At 36.1% G+C, this 15,639-nt stretch overlaps 1 protein-coding gene across 2 annotated transcripts in view; it reads right to left on the bottom strand.

The window, feature by feature from the left end:
• MAP3K13 (mitogen-activated protein kinase kinase kinase 13) overlaps positions 1-15,314 on the bottom strand; it is a 142,793-nt gene extending 127,479 nt beyond the window's left edge. The window contains exons 1-2 of one of the 2 annotated variants that reach the window (XM_019735851.3): positions 15,127-15,314; positions 13,156-13,282 (exon numbers count right to left, since the gene is read on the bottom strand). The gene's annotated coding sequence lies outside the window, so the exon portion shown is untranslated. The remainder of the gene's footprint in view (positions 1-13,155; positions 13,283-15,126) is intronic. The other variant, XM_019735855.3, reaches the window with a different exon arrangement.
• Between the last annotated feature and the right edge of the window lie 325 nt (positions 15,315-15,639).

The raw sequence follows: 15,639 nt of genomic DNA, 5'->3' as shown, positions 1-15,639 counted from the left end.
TCATAATCTTCCCAACAGAAAAAAGCCCAAGACCAGATGGCTTCCCTGGAGAATTCTATCAAATATTCAAAGAACTAACACCAAATCTTCTCAAACTCTTTCAAAAAAAAAATGAAGAGGAACACTTCCATATTTATTTCATGAGGCCAGCATCACCTTGATTCTCAAAGGAGACAAAAATACTACAAGAAAACTACACACTGATATCACTGATGAATATTGATGCAGAAATCCTCAACAAAATACTAGCAAACCAAGTTCAACAATACATTAAAAGGATTATACACCATGATCAAATGTGATTTATTCCTGACATGCAAGGATGGTTCAACATACAAAAAGCAATGTAATATACACCACATTAACAGAATGAAGAACAAAACCCATACGATCATCTCAATTGATGAAGAAAAAGCATTTGACAAAATTTAACACCCTTTCATGATATAAACACCCAACAAACTAAGAACAGAAGGAAATTATCTCAACATAATAAAGGCCATATATGAAAGGCCTATATCAAACATTATACTCTGTGGTGAGACAGACTCTCAAATGACCCTGAATAGTCAAAACAACCTTGTTAAAGAAAAACAAAGCTGGAGGGCTCACTTCTAACTTCAAAACTTATTACAAAGCTACAGTAATCAAAAAAGTATGGTACTAGTGATATACTCATAAGCCAGTCACAAAAAGACAAATATTGCATGATTCCACTTATATGAGGTATCTAGAGCAGCCAACTTCTTAGAAACACAAAGTAGAATGGTGGTCGCCAGGGGCTGGGAGAAGGAGGAGAAGAGGAGTCGTTCAATAGGTATAGAGTTTCAGTTTTGCAAGATGAAAAAGTTCTGGAGAGATCTATGGCACAATGTGTATATAGTTAACACTGCTATATTGTATATTTAAAAATGATTAAGAGGGGAGAGAGACAGGAGAGAGAAAGGAACAGAGACACAGATACATACACATAAGGAAGACAGCCATGTGAAGATGGAGGCAGAGATGCAAGTTACGCTGCCAAAAATCAAGGAATGCCAAGGATTGCCAGCAAACACCAGAAGTTAAGAGAAAAGCATAGAGCTGCTTCTTCCCTAGATCCTTCAGAGAGAGGGCATGGCCCACCGACTCCTTGATTTTTAGCATCTAACATCTAGAACTGTGACAGAATGAATTTCTGGTGTTTTAAGTCATTCTAGTTTGTGGCACGTATGTTTTGGCAGCCCTGTGAAACTAATACAAGGGATCCATAGAAAAGAGTTTGAAATGAGTGCAGACTCCCCTTGTGTCTTGGGCTCCCAGTTATTTTAAATTGTTACTCTAACCCGTACTCAGACTAAGAATTCATTAAAATTTTAGCTGCTTTCTTACCCTTTTTTATGGTGGCTGCCTCTTCCTCCCATGCTCTACCAAAGGTAAAAACAGTTTCTGTGTCCCATCTCTCCTCAGAAGGGCCTGTCTCCTTTGGGATTTCAGTTCACCTGATTGCCTTGTGACCTCAGCTCTCTAATGGGCTCAGGACAAGTTGACTGTGGATTATCAGGTTTTTTCTCATTGTTAGGGTGGGAGAAATGTTCTTTTGCAACTTTCTATATCCTAAACAGAAGCAAAATTCTCTTCCCATAATTTAATATGAATTTTTTGGACTTGAGAGATTTTTACTTAATTTACATATAACTGTAAATGCTTCTTAATCTAAAACCATGTCTAGCAAACACATTGGCTCATTTATTTTCTCTCTTTATTAATACTTTTAACTTTGGCATAAATTATATATACTAAGAAAATGTTATATTTTAATATTCCATGCTTATCATTAAAATCGCTAAACAAATTGATTTCAACTTTTGTTTTCATTCTACATATGAATCTACAACACATATACTCGTGCTTTTCCTCTGAATTGGCTCCATGCCAAATTTTGATTCATGGGTTAAGTTTTTGTCCTTGTTTTTCAGAATAAACCTCTTAATACTGATGTTATCTAATTGTGGTTGTCAATCTTGCTACTTACATTTTGATTCATTTGGACTAATACCACATGGTTATAAGAGCAGTTGCATGGTATAAAGATTTGGAAGTCAGTCTTTTCTTGTGCTTTCCTTAGTGATTTTTTTATTTATATGTGCTGTTATATTTCCTCCAATTAAATTAGCTACCGTTTTCTACACATCTATTTTTATGTGCTATGGCAAGGTCAGAAAAATATACTACCACGCTATATTGACTATGTTTACCTTACCCATTCAAGAGCAATTTACTGAATTCTCACTTGCTGAAAGCACAATTTCTAATTGCATATTGACAGTATGTCTGAAAATATCAAATGTTTATACTTACTAGTAATTGAATGAGTAAGTATAAACGTATACCGACATTTTGAGAAACTCTCAATTTAAATGGGATTTTCCCCATTATCTTAAAACTACTTTGATTTTTGTATAAATGAAACTTTATTTTATATTCAGCCACATTAAGACAAATAAACAATATTATATTCAGCTCATTACAACAATTAAGCAATTCCATACATGATTAATTCATTCAACAAATATTTATTTAATACCTTCTGAGCCAGGCCCTCTTCTAGATACTAGGGTTACAACAGAGATCAAGGAAAACAGACAAATCACCCTGCTCTCATGCAGCTCCCATTCTAGTACTGTAAGAGAGAAATAAACAAGATAAGTAAGGAAAATATATAGAATGTTACATAGTAAGAAACACTGAGGAGAAAAAGAAAGCAAGAAAGGGCATTGCGTGTGGTGGGCGTGGGAGGAGGCTGAGAGTTAGTTTCTAATGAAGACCTCACTGAGGAACTGACCTCTGAGTCAAGGCGTAAAGGAGGGAAGGGGAAATGCCACATGGCATCTACGAGAACATCCCAAGCACAGGAACAGCACCAGCAAAGTCCCTATGAACAGAGAAGAGGCTGAAGCATGTGAATCTGGGGAAGAGAAGCAGGAGATCAGGTCAAAGAGGTAAAGGGTTTTCACTAGTGAGACAGGAAGCTACTGGAGTTTTGAGCGGAGTGACCTGATGTGACTTCCGTTTTAACAGCATCCCTTGGCTGTGTTAATGGAATGAAAGGGGCAAGGGTAGAAACAGAAGATAAATTAGGAGGAAACTGCAAGGGGTAGCAGCAGAGGTAATTAGATTCTGGTTATATTTTTAGGGTAGAGAGAACTGGACTTTCTTCTAAAGGATCAGATTAGAGGTAGAAAAAGAGGAGTCAAGGAAAACTCCAAATTGAGACACAGGAAGGATGGACTTATCTGTTACTGAAAAAACTAAAGGGAAGATTAGGAGTTCAATTTTGAACATGTTAAGTTTGAGACGAATATGAGGCATACAAATGGAAATGTTAAATTGGCAGTGACAAGTCCAGAGTTCAGAGGAGAGGTCTAAGCTGGAAATAGAAATTTTCAAGTAAAGGTGGTATTAAAGCCTTGAGAGTACACAACGTCATGAAGATGAATGAGTCTAGGTAGAAAACAGATAAGGACCTAGGCTTGAGCTCTAGGGCACGCCAATGTTTAGAATCACAAAAATGAAGAGAAATCAACAGACAAGACTAGAAGGAATAGTCAGAGAAGTGCGAGGAAAGCCTGAAGGGTGTGAAACACTGGAGGTCAAATAAAGAAAATGTTTCCAGGGAAAGATAAGTGATTATCTGTGTCAATGCTGTACAAATTATGTCATGACCACACAGTCGACTTAGTGCATATGTACCAATTTTGGAATAATTTTCATATTTTAACATCTATATTCATTAAGGATATTGGACACAATTTTTTTTTGATAATTAGAATTTATTTACTTAGTTTTAGAGTATATCAAATACTGTTGTAGTATATGTGTATATGCATGCATATATAATTTTTAAATTTATTTTTTAATCTAGAACAGCATTTCCTGAAACACTATCCAAGGGCTATTAAGATTTTATGAGCAAGAAAGTGTTCTGGCTACACATACATTTGGAAAATTTATAAATTTGTATCATAAATTTCCAAAAAAGAATGTAACATTTTCCAAACTTAAATCATTACAGAACTTTTTTGGTTTACAAAGTATCTTTTAGCTGTGTCATGCATTCTGAGTAACACACACACAAAAAAGATGACTTCTTTTTTTTTTTTTTTTTTTTGTCTTTACTGTAGCAAAATTTGTGTCAGCAAAGAAATTGGGGGATATTTTCTTTCTGCCACTTCAACACTTTTACTGAAAATAAGATCTTTCTGCTTCCACATCACTTATACTAGAAGATATGATGACCTTTGCATTATTTTTACACTAATAGTTCTGTCTGTCCTCGGGTTTTCTACTGTTATTAAATACCAAAATGAAGAGATGCTTGATTTCTTTAAAATGAACGTAAAAGTCCAGCAAATAAATAAAATGTGTAAAGCACATTCATTAATACATTTTAAACTAGTTACAATAATGTAGACTTATAGATTAAATATAACCCAATAGGATCATTTAATCAGCAATGTTATTCATAATGCTTTTGGTAAAATTACTTTCCCTTTATGAGAATTGTCTATTTTAGTGGTTCTATGGTGTTCTTATTATGTCTATTCACAGTCTTTCTTTGAAATATGTGGAACATAAATGATTTTTTAAAAGTACATATTTCTGTTGCTTCTCTAAAAATCTAATATTGGTTTAGTTCCCCCTTTCAGCCCTGAAAAATGGGGCAGGATAGATTTGACTTCAAAAAGCACTGTTTATCTTCAGGTCAAAGATAGGAAGCTAAAAAAGAAGAAAAAGTCCAATAAGAGCACATTTTGCCAGCCCAACACCACTTAGCTAAATATTCGCATCTTTTGCCTCAAAACACCAGCTTTGCTTAATGAGGTACTACAGTTTACTTGAAGTTCTGCAGTCCCGCCCCTGCTTTATCAGTGGCCTGCAGGTATCTCCACAATTCTGTTATAAAAGACAGAACAGAATTATGAAAGTACATCCCATGAAGAGAAAGACACAGACTATACAATGTTCCATTTAACTTCACACACACACAATGTAGCTCTGATTTGGGTTCCTATATTGGTGAAAGACTTCTTGAAGTCTAATTCGTCTGCTTTACTCTCAATCCTCCCACCTAATTCAGTTGTTGATCGTACAAAAACTTATTTCTTTTTTTTTTCCAGTTTTATTGCCATCACTGACATAAAACCATGCATGAATTTAAGGTGTACGTTATGATCTGATACATGCACATACTGCAAAATGAAAAACCTATTTCTAAACCAGCAATTATCTCCCTCAAGAGGAAGGAACCCACAACCACTGACATCTCATTCTAGCTCATGATTACAGTCGGAGAAACTAGAGTAATTAACGTGCTGGTTGGTATCTTTGAGAGCAGATTTTCAAAAATATCCAAATGTTAAGTTTGAATCAACTTGGAAATGGCCTGGACATAACATAGCAGAGGCTTCATGATGGATAGATTGAGTATGTATTTCATACCAACAGAAGATTTCCTAACACAGAAAGCAATTTTTTCTAGAAGAGCAATTTCACAATTCCTTATAGTTAGATCAAGTATGTTCTCTGGTATGTTTCCTATGTAAGACTCAAACGTCTGTCACCTGTGCCACAGAACAAAGTTCATGATTCCAATCCAATTATTATGTCTGAGCAAGCTAACTCTTTAAGGAGCCAAATTTACAACCTGCCTTTAGCCACGTTAGAGGACGTTCTATACATTAACTTTACCCAGTTTAATGTTACTATTAAATTCTGTTTTGTTCTCTTTACATGTCTTCATCCCATTGGACTATATGCATTTTTAGAAGCCATTTCAAATCTGTTTTAAAACAGAGCAAGATATAAATACATTTAATTAACTCAATTTTTAAAATCATTTTAAAATATGAAGTTCCCACAATTCAGGTTATAGGTCGCATTGTCCCAAATACACACCTCTGTGAGTACAAGTTAAATTCATTCATTTAATAAATAAGTTCTAAGTGCCTATCATGTGTCAGGCACTATTATGGGTGCTGGGGGAACTACAAGTGAACAGTGTCAGAGATAAATAAAGTAAGAAGGGGCCATGGGGTGGTGGTGTTACAATGTTAAATAAGATGCCCAGAGAGGGCCTTACTGAGGTGAAAATCATGACCTGAAGGATCTGAAGAAGATGAGGAATTAAACCATATCGACATCTAAGGCAAGAGCATTCCAGGCACAGGGAATATCAAGTACAAAGTTCCTGAGGCAGAAAAAAGCTTTGCATTTCTGAGGACCAGCAAGGAGACGGGAGTGGCTGGGGCTGACTGATAGGAAATGATGGAGCGGTCAGGAGAGAGCAAAGGCAGATCAGGTAAGGCCCGGGAGACCATTGTCAGGGCTTTGCCTTGTAACTGAAGTGAGATGAGAAGCAATCGGAGGGTTCTTAACAGAGGTTAAATAATCTAGAACTTACAGAATGTAAAATGTCTAAACGAAGAGTGGTAGCTGTGGGAAGAATTAGTCCACAAATATTTACTGAATTCATACTATTTACTAGGATTGTCCAAAGCCCTGGGCATACAGTGGTAAATAAAACACACATAGGTATAAGTCCTTACCCTCATGAAGCTTTATTCTTATGGATAAGAATATTAACAAATGATTAGACAAATAATGGCAACCATATAAGGTGTGAGATGAACTGGGCGATTTATGAAAGAATAATGAGGGATGGTGGTGTGATCTAGTCTGGGCTGTGGGAGAAGGCCTTTGAGGACAAAAATATTTAAGGTGAGAGTGGCAATATAAGAGTGAGTTAAGTAATGAGGGATAAGGATGAGAGCATGCCAAGCAGAAAGCATCTGCAAAAATCCCTGAAGAAAAACAAAGATATCTTCAGGGAATTGGAAGACCATTGTGGCTGTAGCTAAGTATGCAAAAAAGATTGACTGAAGATTTTGGGTTGAATTCTAAGGGCAATACAATATCAAGAGTTTAAAGCAGGAGACCAAAAAGATTAGAGTTGTATTTTTTAAAGATGACTCCAAAAGCAAAGAGATTAGAGGAGCAAAGAGTGATTTAGGAGGCCAGTCAAGAGCTATTGTAGAAGTGCACACAAAGATGATGGCAGCATAAACAAGTGTAGTGAACGTGAGAACAGAAAGAGATAGATAGTTTGAAAGATACTTAAGAGGTAGAAAAGACAGAATTTGATGATGGATTAGATTCATAAGGGTTGAGGAAGAAGGTTAAGGATGGCTGAGGCTGCCTAACTATTTTTCTTGATCTTTTTTTGTGGGTAGATCCTATCTTCTCCCTGGAGAAGAGGTAAATATCTGTGATTCTTTCGGGGGGCGGAACAACAAAAAGTTGATCATATATGATAATGAAACTTTATGTCAATGCTTCCAATTCTCATACACAAAAGAGCCTCAATTTGTACAATCTATGCAATTTGTTCTGTTTCTACCAATGCATGAAGCTTGGCTATGACCGTTCAGAAAAACGAAGGAGTTGGATTTTATATTTTAAATCTTCTAATAAATATTCATGTTGCTAGGATTAAATACATTTATATAATTTGTAGGGAGGGAAAAATCAATATTTTCTACATTATTCCATCCAAGCTTAAATAAGTACTCCCAGGGCACCAAATGTAATTTTTCAGTACACTAAAGAATTTGTTCTTCACCAATGAATTGGAATATACCCACCTTTGGAAGAAGCCATTCCCTACTGTTCACAGATGCTATCAAAGTCATCTGATCCTAATCAATGCTATTACCAAAAAGGTGGATATCTATTTTTAGCGAAAACAGTTGAATAAGTTAATGCCAGTTACTTATTTATCTTAAATCATTATAGATAAATGTAGTTATTCAGAGAAAGAAAAATTGGCATTTTTCTCTTCTACAGATCATCAAACTCCTAGTCATGTTAACTATAGTCTCTGTAGCCTATGTCCATGGAATCCTCAAACAATGGTACACTAAGTGGGAGTCTTGTTTTCCATTAGGTCAGAAAGATAAAAGTAAAAATTTTTAAAAAGAAAAAAACATTTCATATAATGTTTCTACTAGTATGAAGTTTAAACAACCTTAAATGTTGTAACAGTCTGGGTGTCAAAGTAGATGATACTAGAATATTAAATACCCAGAAGGCCTATAGGCTTTCTCTGTACTCTGAAATTTAAAAAATATATCTCATTAATTAGACAAAAAGTCAAACTGATACTAATTGTTAATTCCTTTGTTACGAGTAGTAACATGAAGTGAAAAGAAACAGTCTCTTAAGAATCCAAATGAGTAGAAGAAAGGCATCAGTACTAAAATGATACTCCTATATCAGCAACTGCAACTTATAGGAAAAATGCATTTTATTTAACGACCAAGTACACAAATACAAACACACACACATTCACACACAATATAGCTAAAACAATATTCACTCTTATGAGGTGGGGTGCACTGTGAAATTTTCTATGTTCTTTCACTAAAAAAAATTCAGCTCACAACTTAGTATTAAATTTTGCAAACCATGAATACATTAGAACACATAACAGCTCTAGAGCATTATCTATGCTAACTTATAATTTTAGGGAAATTTATAGTATTCCTCCTTCTTGGAATCAGCCCACAAGAATATTCTATGTACTCAGAGAAAACAAAACTTAACATGGCCTTGTTACGATGTATCCAGCCTGGACAGGTGCACACGTTCAGTGTGCGTAAAGCACCTACTTCCCAGGCCCAAGAACAGAGGAAATGACTTGCAACTATGTAACAGGACCCTATGTCTATACTGCACATTTTATATAAAAGTTCTTTTTATGTACATTACTTCATTTGATCCTCACAACAACCCTGTGAGGTAGGCAGGGAAAATATTATCAGATTTACTTTACAGATAAAGTTAAGGCTCAGAGGGTTAAGTGACTGACCCAGGGATTAACTATCGAGTAAGAGGCAGAGAGAATAAGAACCATTAACTTCTAGGTTGAGGCTCTTTTCTCTAAACCACATAGCCTCCGAGAGTATAATCTGACCTCAAATATTTTTTACCACTTCATCCTCATTTTCTTATTGTTGACTAGAGTTTTTATAGAATACAACAAAAGACCTGATTTTAAACTTATGCCAAATTTATGCTTCTCTACCAATGAAAATGTATGGACACAGGATATATATTCTTTTGGAAAGTACTGTTTCCTTGGCTCTAGTCTAAAGGAATGTAAGCAATATGACAGACCCTAAAGGCGAAGGAAACAAGAGAAATCAGAGAAAAGGATATAAAATGGAATGTATTAATGGATTTTAGTCTCTTTAAGCTTTTACTTTTGTGACAGGGTTCAATGGAGAGCTTTAATGCAGATGAGACTTGAGGCTTTTGAAGAGGATCTAAGTCTTGATGAAGTTATTCACACTCAAATCTTGAATGCGTAATGATGGTAGGCCCCAGGGTCTTCAAAAACTTGTACTTGATGCTTTAAAACAAAACAAAACACACACAAAATTCTACCAGCACATCTAATAAAAGATTTTAAAGGATTCTGAAAAACTGTAACTCTTTGGCCAGTCATTAATCAGATCACTAGGTGCCATGCGGAAAGAACAAAAAGAGAAGACCAAAAGGAAATAAAGAGATTTTTAAAAGATATAGTATACAGAATGGCTAAATATGTTCACTGGCTTATCTCTTTGATTAATGTTCTTCACTGTAAATTGCAACAGAATGTAAAGCTGTTACAGAACCGCCGTGGGATGTAGTAAGATAAACTGATTTAATGAGAATTTCCTGAATCTCTTTGATCACGATCCATGACATCCATGAAAAGCAAAGGGCTTTTGATCTTTGAAAGCATGGCCAAAATAATTTGTTGGAAGAGATGGCACAAAATGAAGTTGATTCCATGGGGTAGAGAAAGAAACTGAACGAGAAATATTATGGCTTGAAAATATTTAAACAGGAAGAAAAAATAACAAAGCCTTAGGATGAAAAAATTCAGACCACTGTGCAGGTTCATATCATCACAAAATTGATTTTAAACAATTTTCTTGTTATTCAAGATATATCGAATAATAAAACTAATTTTCGTACATTGATGTTTTATAGGTTAATAGATCTAGTTAATCCATCCTGGTCATACACAATTGAAATGCTTAGGAAAGCCTTACAGACATAGCTCAAATTCAAATTAAACAGCAATAAAGTTTTGAGTTCTCTCTTCTTTTTCCCCTCCCCCAAACAATACCACAAAACAGAATCTTAAAAGATACCCTTAACCATGATGGTATATGTTGCTAGATTTAAATTTTCTCACTCTCAGGCTTTTGTCTGCTTTCCCATCACGTAAATTCTGTGAATGATCTTAACACATACAAAATTCTTTAAGCTGATCGCACAATCATGAATAAGCCAATGATAAGCCCAGCTTTGAGGCCTTAAAATTCTGATTTTTTTTCATTTATACTAACTGGATATCTTTCTATCTGGAATTTTTGGTTTTCCAGAAAATTATATATATAAAATATATATACATGTTTTATATACATAGCATTATATATCTATGTGCATAGATACACACATATACATGTATCCTCCTCAATTCTACGTTATCTACACGTAACTTTTACATTCATGTTCATCTCCTTTCTTTCTGTGTGTGACCTTTACTGTATTCATCTTGACTCAGGAAAACACAATCAACCCTTGGATTCAATTCATTGCTATCCCTTCTCTTAGCAAAATAAGGAGTCCCACTGTAGGCATCCTGCCTCACGATTTTCATTTTGTGGCTAGTTACGATTTAGTCCAAGGATCTCAAGAAGCAAAGCATCATTTAACAGCAATGATTATAAGCAAACTACTCTGCCAAAATTGGGTATAAAACACCTGACATAGCATAACCTGTTCCATTCCATTAATCATGACTCAGCCCTTACATTAGAGGCCTTCATTTGATTTTAACAAATTACACAATCAGTGGTATCATATGGGTATGTCTCTTACATAGCCTATCTCAAGTAAGTTTCAAATAAAATCCCTCTACTAATAAAATGAAGATTAACATATCATTAAATCACTTGTGTAACTCATTTTACTCACCTATTAGTATTATTCCAAATGTCTCACAATGTAAGCGTGGAAAGACAAAGATGGCTAGAGAAGTGAAAGTCACCAGAAATTTCTGCTGAGTCCCAAGGCAAATAATCAGCCAATTCAAAGTAATATCCTCAATACTGAGATTATCCACATATATGATCTGTCTGGTGTACTGATTTTACTAACAGAGAATAAGCCATTCTTGGAAATGCCTTAAGCCAGTTCTAAACATCAAGAACAAAGTAGAATCATAACTAAGATTTGTTTAAAGAGTAGAGTCCTTACATAGCAAGTCAAACAAAACAAAGTCCATCCTATTCGGCTGAGAGGCTGAGAGGCTCTAAGAACCTCACCGATGCAATACAAATCTAGTTTGCAAACAAAAGTAACAACATCCTTATTACCTGGTAAACTCAGCAACATGCTTATACATTGTACATGAGTATTGAATGCGGCAGCAGTAAGCACTTAGTTTATCACAAATCCTTGTTAAGAGTAATAATCTAAATTAAGGTTAAAAACCTATTATAATTTATCATCAAATCTTCCATGCAGCTCTGAAAACAAGTTAACTCACTTGTGCAACCCCATTCCTTCTGAATAGTGCAAATAATTAAAAGGACAAAAGTCATAAGGAATTGTAGTAGGCTCCCATAATTATGAAAATAGCCTAAAGCCTTACTGTTTGTTTCTTAGTATTATAAAAATAAAAACATGTTCACAGTAAAAAATTCAATCCACCAGAAAGAGTATACAGAAAAAGTGAGTCTGCTTCCTACTCTAGACCTATGGTCTCATTCCCCAGGAGTACCTCTGTCAATAGTGTGTGTGTGTGTGTGTGTGTGTGTGTGTATTCATATATATATATTTGAAGAAATTTTGTATGGATATATAAATGTATGCTTTTAAAAACACAAATGGAAGCATACTATACACACAGTTCTGTACTGTTTTTCTCAGTTAACAATGTATCTCAGAGACTTTTTCCTTATCTCCACCTGCGGATCTTCTTCATTCTTTCTAAGAGCTGCAAAGTACTATGAGTACATCATATGAAGGCATTTTTTTAACCAGACCTAGGTTGAGGAATGTTTAGGTTATTTCTATTTTTTTTTTAATTTCAAATAATATGGTGATGAATATCTTTATATACAAATTTTTGTGTGCAAGTACAAATAGATCCAAAAGATAAATTCCTAGAAGAACTGTCTGATTTTAGAATTGAACAAATTCTAAACAAGAAGCCAGTGTATCTACAAAGGAGACCAGTAAAAACACAAGATTAATGCTTAGTGATTAAAAGGTGCCAAATATTATCGCAAAGTTAGAAGTGAAGGGTTTTTTGTTTGTTTTTCAATTGCAGTTGACATTTAATATTATTTTATATTAGTTTCAGGTGTACAGCATAGTGGTTAGACATTTATATAATTTATGAAGTGATACCCCTGATTAGTCTAGTACCCACCTGACACGATAGTTTTAAAAATTAACAAACTCCTAAGCTAGGAAAGGTAAAATAGCAAGAAAAAAGCTTTATCCCCAGGATAGAAAGATAAAAGTCCTCGAGAATGAATCATCAAAGAGATTTTCAAAAAGAAGAACAAAGAAGGAAAAAAGAAAATAGCATTAATAAGGCAGGATAAGGAAAAAAACGACAGTTTTTGGGCCACTTTTCTTGTTTTAACCTAAGGCCAAATATGGGACATACACTATTACAGAGCCAAAGTTGAATATGAGATGATTTAAATGACTATTTGAGGTCCCATTCCTACAGGGTATCCATAGGTTGACATAGTCTACAAGACTCTAAAGTTTTGAAAGGAGGTCTCCCAGAAAAAGAAAGCAGAACAGTAATCTTCCAAGAATTATATACCTTGTTAAGTTCTCTAATTTCTCATCAATTTTACAGGGAAATAGTAACGATTGCCTAATAAATACAGAACAAATCTCTTTCTGGAAGGTTCAGATTAAAGCATAATTGAAAGAGATTCAGCCTATATTTTTCAATCAGAATCCTACAATTTCCTAGACCAATCTATGGCTATTCTATTTCTCACCTAATGTAAAACACAGTCAACCACTTACCTTTCCCAGAGTGCTAGGATTTGAATGCCACAATACAAATTGATTCATGTTTTTGTCCATTAATGGTCCGTAGATTTCTTTAAATGAAGTCCATGTTAGAGTCCATAGAAATCAGTGTTCTGCAAAACTGAAAACCTCAAGAATGTCAATGCACACCCCTAAGTTACCACTTGGATACCAATTTATTATGAATAAAAGTTATAATAGTTATTATTATAAACATAGACATTTAGATGTACAAAATTTGTGGACATGACATTGAACAGTAGAGTGACGTAGCAAAATTAGACTTTATTTTTAAGTTAAGACATTAATATTAATGTAAATCTAAAGGATCTCAAAACCTTACTTTGCACCACATTTATATGTATTGTGAAGGTAACACAATAGTAAGAGCATACAAAGATGGTGATGATTTGGATACCAACAATTTCGAGACACTGGGAAAATAAGTTTGAAAGGCAGGCAAACTTTTTAAATTTAAATGACTGCAATATGTATTTACATATCTACTTTTTGTTTTTCTCAACCTATTTTAAAGAACATCTTAGATTTTTCAATATAACAATGCTTACTAGCTTCTTCTTCATAAAACAAAACAAAACAAAACAAAAAAAGCCATAATTTAGGTTTTCCTACTCCATTATGTCCAACCTAATGATGAGATTCTAGAACCTCTTAGGAGCTACTATCTCATTAGATAGCAAGAAGCCGGTACACACTGTGACCTCATGGGACTGTAGGTAGATAGTGATTCATGCCAGAATTACACAGCCTGACAACCAAAAGCGATCTGCTTACACCACTTGTTCTTTAGGTCTATGCCCACTCTTCGTCACATTTAAGTCATCTAAACAAATACTTTATAAAGAACACAATTTAATCTTCAGGGATTTGTTCTTTTGGAGGCTTTCTGCAACTGTTGGGAAGAAGTTAACGTTATGTGAACACACCAGGTGAAACCGCTGACCGGATTTTTATGAATTACTATTTTCATTCGTGTTATGAAATAATTCTCATTTACATCTCAAATGTAAGAAGTATCCCAATATAAAAAAAGGAGACATTAGGAAAATGGAAAATAAGTTCGTATTTATGAAAAGAAAGCTCTTAGAACACTAATTAGAAGCTCAGTGCTACAACTCCAATTTATTATTTGATGGTCAACTGCTCGCCGGGGTCATTCACCTGTAAGTTCTTCCCAGAAAAGTAAAAGAACCTGAAAGGAGCCAAGTTATCGCCGTATCTCTCTACCCACACCCGAGAAGGCACATTTCTAAATTTCAATAACCACAAAACAACAATGTCCTGAGTCTCTCTCTACTACACCGGCATCCTCATAAACCACTAGTCAGCAAACTAAGCTGGAGTCAGTTCTACATGCAGAAGTCCGGATACTGAAACCCTGAAGAAGGTCCCGGAGCTGAGCCAGAATCAGGTTCAAGCGTTCGTTCATTCATTCATTCGACAGCATCTCAAGAATCAGGTTCGTGCGTTCATTAATTCATTCTACAGCATCAAAAGAATGCCTCATAGTGGCAAGGCACTGTCCGGGATGAAGAGATGAAAAGACGAAGTCCCTGTCCACTACTAGCAGAAAGGGGGAGGCGAGGGGGAGGGAGGCAAGGTAAGTGGGGAATGGACCCTAGGTCAGCTCATCTCAGTGCCCACGCTCCATCTCTCCATCCCCGAGCGCCAACGCTCCGGAGCCCATTACCCCCAGCCATAACCGATTCCTGAGAAGACTCAGCCTGTCTGCATTTCCTCGACGACCTCGGCCCTCACGACCCCGTTCCCAAAGTTCCTCGTATCCCTATCTCCCCAGGGAGACCCACACCAAGGAGCCTTTCCCTCAGCCACCTCCTAATGCGAGATCAACGACTCCCTGTCCGAGCTCGGAGCCCCGAGAAACCTGGGCCACCAAACCTAACTTCCACCCTTGCCCAGGTCCGCGTTCGGCCCACAGATTACCTGTCGAGGATACAGGGTGTCAGGAGGACCACAGAAGGTCCGCCCCGCCCATCGTGACGCCCTCACAACTGGGCACCGCCTCCAGGGCTTCCTGTGCGTTACATCCGGCCAGATGCCACCCGGCTCAGCTGAACGCCCAACCCCTCTGTTGATGTCATTTCTGACGTGTTCCTTTGGTTCCCCGGGGATCCGGGCGCTCTACAGAGCAATTGGTTTACCCTGTTCTTCTCCGCTTGCTTTCCTAATCTCCAGCCCGGAGAAGTGCATTTTTGCTTTTCAAACTTCTTTGCCAGCTTCTGCAGCCTTCCCTTCTGCAGTCACTTCTCTCTGCTCTTTCTGTACTTCGAACTCCATCCCTCTTTTCCAAACTCAAGAGGCCCCTCAAAGAAATCACAGGATTGTTCTTGTGATTTTTCTGATTTTTTTTTCGTTTCCTCTACCCAGTAGAATGCCGGCTCTGTGGTTGTGCTGCCTAGTTTCCCAATCTGCCTCACTTGTAACTAGGCAAATTAC

This window comes from Rhinolophus sinicus, chromosome 17 (genome assembly GCF_057876585.1).
Source record: "Rhinolophus sinicus isolate RSI-liver-muscle chromosome 17, RSI-T2T, whole genome shotgun sequence".
Lineage (NCBI taxonomy): Eukaryota > Metazoa > Chordata > Mammalia > Chiroptera > Rhinolophidae > Rhinolophus > Rhinolophus sinicus.
The sequence above is the reverse complement of the archived record's forward strand: the minus strand, read 5'-3'. Positions and strand labels throughout refer to the sequence as shown.